At 31.5% G+C, this 6,788-nt stretch overlaps 2 non-coding genes across 2 annotated transcripts; both read right to left on the bottom strand.

Annotated features, from left to right (window-relative positions):
* Positions 1–1,156: 1,156 nt before the first annotated feature.
* On the bottom strand, positions 1,157–1,274 carry LOC131854719 (U5 spliceosomal RNA). The gene has a single exon (XR_009358066.1). It is a non-coding gene; the product is annotated as a U5 spliceosomal RNA (small nuclear RNA).
* Positions 1,275–3,736: 2,462 nt separating this feature from the next.
* LOC131854720 (U5 spliceosomal RNA) lies at positions 3,737–3,856 on the bottom strand. Its single transcript, XR_009358067.1, has one exon. It is a non-coding gene; the product is annotated as a U5 spliceosomal RNA (small nuclear RNA).
* Between the last annotated feature and the right edge of the window lie 2,932 nt (positions 3,857–6,788).

Raw genomic sequence — 6,788 nt, 5'->3', positions numbered from 1 at the left:
CACCGAGGTCGTTGGAATGTTATCGATTATATATTCAAATATGTATATCATAACCCATAATAGCGGTATGCTTATTACGAAATGTATTTTTCATTCATGAACAGACATAACAAAGATTCGTAATGCCACTTACTGGAAATTTGAGGATCTCCGACCAACTTCGTAATTTCTTTTCTGCTATACTGTAAGCTACCGGCACAAGGCATAAGATAGGAAAGAAATCCTTGTTATATACAGTAGACTTGTCTTTACAAAATACATATACAGATATATATATGTATATATATATATATGTATCTAAACGATTTGTTTGACGACAAAGATTGTTACAAATAAAAAAAACATCAAAACAAAAATAAAAGTAGCCTAAGTTACTACTTATAAAATTAGCTATCTGCGACTGAAAGTCCCGTGAAAATCGGTCCTGCTACCAAAACCAACAGTTAGACAAAAACAAATTTTATTGCAAGTAGTTTCAAAATGCTATTGATTGGAAATTACAAACAGATATTTCAGTTTTATTTATTTGTATAAAAAAATAAATTATTTTAACTTTGTCACTAACAATTTACAACCGCAGCCTCTTACTAATTGCACGGCAAACGAGAGCTACCATTGTATCGACCAGGGGCCGGTATGAATGGCGCTCTGACGTCACTGGGGTAGGCCCGGGGGGTGGGTAGGGAAGCGCCACACCGCGCCCTGGCGAATGGCGCGGCGGCGAAGCGAACCTTGAACTTGCTGCATCGATTTTGTACACCATCTGCACTTGAACTGCAATGGACCTTTGTAGAACTACCCATGAACTGGTCGTGTTTGTAATGGATTCTGTTATGACTGGAACATCGAAAGATCACCAGATGGAAAGAGATTAATTTTATCGGATATACAAGTAAAATTGTATTTGTTTGAAGTTTAAAATAACAGCTCTTTATTAAATCCATATATTAATAATCTCAGCAACATTTCACACAGCGCCATCTAGTTACAAGTTAAGCTAGCTAATGCTTGTGTTATGGGTAAATACATAGATATTTTTTTTTCGTAAATACATATATAGTATACAAAGAAAACACCTAGACCATTCTAGATCACCGAATCCGTCATATGAAAGCATATATGACAAGTAATATCACCGACAACCAAAGTTTATAGAAGCTCTACCGAAGTAGAGCCATCAAAAAATTGAGTAAGACTCATTTGAGTGTTCCCCTCCACGGAAATCTTTAGTAAAAGGCGAAAGATTTATGCGTTTTGAAGGGAAACCAGAGTGAAGAAACAATCACCAACGATCTGACCCTATTCAACGGGAAAAAATCTTAATAGCGCGTTGTAGAAATGTTACCTATATTGATCAGCGACATCTAGTGGCACACAAGAGTAATCTACTTACATACAGAACTATATTACCCACAATGCGTCTACTTTCTTAAGATACAAGTAAATGAGACTACATCTCAGACTTTATAATTGTTGTATATTATACTAGATAATCAGAAATGATGTTTTATTCCAAATTTGTATTTAAAATTTATAGTTCTTTTATTGTACAATCTTGTTTATGTTGAATTTCTTGTCAATCGTTTATATACAAAATTTTCGTATCCTAGTATTTTTCTTCTATTTTCTATTTACCTATATATGTATAGAAATGAAACTACAACAAAAAATTATAATTTTATTAATATAGAAGTATTGATGGTAGAAAATAGCTATAAAAATACTGTCTATTTATTCATGCATGCATATGCATAAAAAAGTATGTACGGTACTAATATAAAAAAATATCTGTCTGTCTGTTCTTGTTAATATTCAAAATGGCTGAACCGATTTTGACGGGACTTTCAGTAGCAGATAGCTAATGTTATAAGGAATAACTTAGCCTACTTTTGGAATTTTATATTGAATAAAAAAAAGATAAATTGCATTAAGCCCGCCTATTGTATAGAATTGCAATAAAATTTAAATAAATAAATAATTACATTCCACGGATGAAGTCATGGTCACAGCCAGTTTCAAATACTAGGGTCCACGAGTACGAAGCCGTTGGCTCAGCTAGTCATTATTAACTAACAAAAAAATATTACAGTATTCACATATTATTGGAGGCGACTGTACCACATGGGTAGGGTATCGACGTATAACTTAGCGTAAACAATTTCACGCCCCAATAACTGTTTACCACGCTACTATTAGCTAAATACCCAATGTTCTCAGTTAATTACACGCCCAATTACAAGTGAATGTGCTTACAATGAAATTTGTACTATTATGTATAATTTTTGTTTATATGTAAATAATAATTAGGATTCCTAATACGAAATTAACAAAAAATATTTATTTTCATATTTATATATTATTAAATTGTATTTCAATTCATTAAAATTGAAATAATATACAAATACTCAAACGACGACTTAATTTTGACAATAAAATATTTACATATATAATATTAAACATATAAATTATTCATATAAACTAAGCCTATTTTTCATAATAAAAAATATCACAAAGGGTTTGGAATATGCCATATAATTACTTGAAAAATGTGCACTACTATTAATTGCAACAATTCAAAAATATAACCATGTAATCCCACTGCCATCTCTCACCCTTCAACCGAAACAGCTTACAAAGCAAGCTGTTCGGCGGCAGAAATTGATAGCACAGAGGTACCGACAGAGTCGACTTTTTACGAAATTAATTGCATTAATTCCAAATTGACCCAGTAATTTTACTGCCATTTCTCACCCTTTAACCAAGAAGGACCCATATAGAAGACTTTTTACAAAGTATACCAATAACACAGAGGTATATGGACAGAGACGACTTTTTACGAAATTAATTGCATTAATTCGAAATTGACCCAGTAATTTTACTGCCATTTCTCACCCTTTAACCAAGAAGGACCCATATAGAAGACTTTTACAAAGTATACCAATAACACAGAGGTATATAGAGGACAGAGACGACTTTTTACAAAGTGGTAAAATCGACCTACCCTGTTTTACGTAGTTATGTAAAACACGTGACAACAGCGCATAAATCAACCCCTAATGCGGCATTTACGAGCCCTCACAATGAATTGTGGAGAAACGGTAGGCACCGTTTGACGTCATGCAGTAAATATCAGTGATGGCTGCCGTTCACGGTATTTTTGCAAAAGTACAATTTTATTGTGTCACTATAAAGTCGAAAGACCCGCATGGTTTTACTTGTAGATTTATTTTATGAAAAAAAAATGATGGTGTATACTTAATATTAAAAAAATCGATTAAATAAGTTTTCACAATTTTTTTTTATCTCACCGGAATATCATCAAACATAAGTGGTAACTAAAAAGAGCAAGAACACCCACATGTGAAGAACTAAAAAAAATTTTTTTCGTTGTAACAAATATAAAAATACTACTTTTATTTATAAAAAATATTATTTGTAAACTTATTATAAAATGTGGAATAATCGACTTTCACACAGTAAAGTACAACAGGTTACTAGATTCAGTATTCCTGTTTGATAATTCGTAAACCACCATCGACAAAAGATTATATAAGCCTAAATAAACCCAACAAAAGATAATAATTAAAAAAATTGTCACATTAACATTACACAATCCTGAGGAAATAAAAACAATAAGTTAATATAATAGTGTTTATTTCACTCTTTAGTGTAGTAATTACGTCAATATTACAAAATGTAAACAATGAAGTCTAGATTTAGTATTTTAATTTTAATTAAGCTCTGCCGAAGCTGAGCTGTAAAAAAAATTGAGTAAGACTCATTTGAGTGTTCCCCTCCACGGAAATCTTTAGTAAAAGGCGAAAGATTTATGCGTTTTGAAGGGAAACCAGAGTGAAGAAACAATCACCAACGATCTGACCCTATTCAACGGGAAAAAATCTTAATAGCGCGTTGTAGAAATGTTACCTATATTGATCAGCGACATCTAGTGGTAGACAAGAGTAAACTTCTTACATACAAAAACTATGTTACTGGCACTACGTGTACTTTTTTAAGATACAAGTCAATGAGCCTACATCTGTCGTCATGATGTAATCTATAAATTTATGTTCACGTTTTATTTTTTATTTTCATTAACCATTTTTAAATCATAATAAAATTTTAGTGCAAAGATCACTGACACACTATATCACATATTTGTATAGAAATACTGTATGTTATAAATAGCACTTATTTATTGTGCATGTAATAGTTATGTTTGTTTTACAAAAATCGTATCAACCAATCATTAAACTAAAAAATGAATCATAAAAGCTACTAATTTACTTATTAGACAAATACATACCCATTCGAATTGATAAAATACTCTGTTTTAGAAAGTCACTATTAATTTTACTTTTAAGGACATAAAATGACGATACCCATAGAATAACGTCACTTATGACTAAGATGACGGCGATGACGAGTATGACGCGTCACGCGTCGGCTGACGGCGCTGACGATCACGCATGACGCACGCCGCGCTCGTCATAGATAAGATAGAGTTCGAACTTTGATACACCGGCCGTCTGTTTATTATCTGTTGTTAAAAGGTTAAATACCTTGGGATGCTTTCTGAGCCCACTTATACATATATCTATTCGATATTACACCTGTATATAATTCATATTATTTAGTGTAAATAACTGCAAATGTAAACACTCATATAAGTATCCTAACTATTATTTGTATTTTTTAATTAAGTAAATAGAAAACATGAGTATGAGTGACAAATATTTACATGTATAAACATGAGCTTGAAACGCTCTTAATAATATTTTTGGTATATAATTGTTTTGTTTACTGTATTCATTTTATTTATTTATTTCCATTTATTTATTTTGTTTACTATATTACACGTAAGTACCAACTTTAATTAACTAACTCGAGATATTTACAACTATAAACATTTATTGTAATGACGTAAGGTAACAAGTGAAAAATACATAAAAACGTATAAAAACAACCAAGACAGTTCATAATAAAGGTCAGGTTTAGTATACATATGTAAATTTCGACTAAGTCACCTTCACAGTCTGACTGATCATAAACTCTCGAGAATGAGTTCATTTACAAACATAAAATTTGTCATGCGTATGCTTTGTCTATTAAAAATACGTAGGGTAATAAAATATAACGGGTTTATGTGTGTAACTCATGTAGTAGAATTATTGAATGTCAATAGTGTTCCAATTTCAAATTTTTCGGCTATAATTATTTGACTTTTGCCTTTCCCTAAAAAGGGAAAATACGAACCAAAAAAAAAAAATTATTTGAATTCCGACTACCAATTGAGTAAGATTTTAAATTTCGAATACGCTTATTCATAGACAGTTTAATTACAATTTTTAAACATGGCAGAATTATAAAATAGATTCTTATTATAAAAATCCTCTCGTAATTTAAAACAATAAAATAAATAGCCCCAAATTATTTTCTTGTTCATAGTTTTTTTTTAAATAATGATATCAAAATACTAATTTAGGAGTAATTCTTCTGTTGAAGTATTTTTAAATAACATGCGTTATCGCGACATTTTTAGATAATAACAAAACAGCGTGTTGTCTTGTTTTAAGAGGTAAAAGAATAATCCGTTTTGTTCGATGGACCTCGGTTCACGATACATAGTGCGGAGGGTTTACGCAAACACGAATACATGTGATAACAAGATAAATACTCTACTACGGTATACATATTTAACCTTTTCGGTCAATATTAGTTTTTTATTTATTGTACTTAATCAATTTTTTCCCTCTCTGGTCTATTTTTTTCCTTTAAATATAAGAGGCAACGGTCGTTTGACCATACAGCCTATTTCAGTTTATAATTCAGACTTTTTGACATGACAAATGTTGTCATGTCAAAAAGTCTTTAAAGTAAATTTTGTACATTTACAGATGTCAGTTATCTATCACCTATCTTCGAAATATTCATCAGTAAATAGTATAAAATATTAAAATAGTACAAACTATGTTAAAACTTCAAATTATCTTTACATACTAATGTAAGAAAGACGTGACACTGGCAGGTTATAAATAAGTAGGTATGCTGACGCCATTTATAAAAAAAAAACTATTAATTAATAATCAACCTAAACAATATTTATTCTTTGGAAATGTAAATATAATTAGTTGATTGATTTTCGGTAGCCGTCTACTAGATGGCGTTGTTTATACAACACTGTGATTACTTTTGTTATTTACGTTGTTCATTAAAAATCTAAACAATTGTTTGTTGTTTGTTAATACCTAGTTAATTTAATACTTAATTAACAAATAAATATATAATATAATATTATGAAATAACTCTGTAAACAAATTTGAAACCTCTGAACACAGTCAACGGCTCGACCGCAAGAGCGATGATGCAAGACAATTGGAATAAATAACAAAAACGGCATGGCCCTTAGTTTGTTGTCTTTTATCGAGGTTGCTGCAGGAAAATAACAGGCACAAAGATAAATAGATGCTCGCACGAATACCGAGGCACGTACGCCAGCACGCGAAGGACGCTGGGTAGTATCGTATTGTATACTAGCTACTCGCCCCGGCCCCGGGTGTACATGTATTATATATACAAACCTTCCTCTAGAATCACTATCTATTAAAAAAAAGCGCCTCGAAATCCGTTGCGTAGTTTTAAAGATTTAAGCATACATAGGAACAGACAGCGACAGCGACTTCATTTTATACTATGTAATGATATTTTTTTTTATGGATGATAATAGAACGGTGCACCCGCCTGCGCTAATGGTTTACGCTGGCGGGGCACCAGCGGAGGATGGTAGG

Source organism: Achroia grisella, unplaced genomic scaffold, assembly GCF_030625045.1.
Source record: "Achroia grisella isolate CSIRO2021 unplaced genomic scaffold, CSIRO_AGI_Agris_v1 utg1244, whole genome shotgun sequence".
Lineage (NCBI taxonomy): Eukaryota > Metazoa > Arthropoda > Insecta > Lepidoptera > Pyralidae > Achroia > Achroia grisella.
Note: the sequence above shows the minus strand (reverse complement) of the source record. Positions and strands in the feature narration are given on the sequence as shown.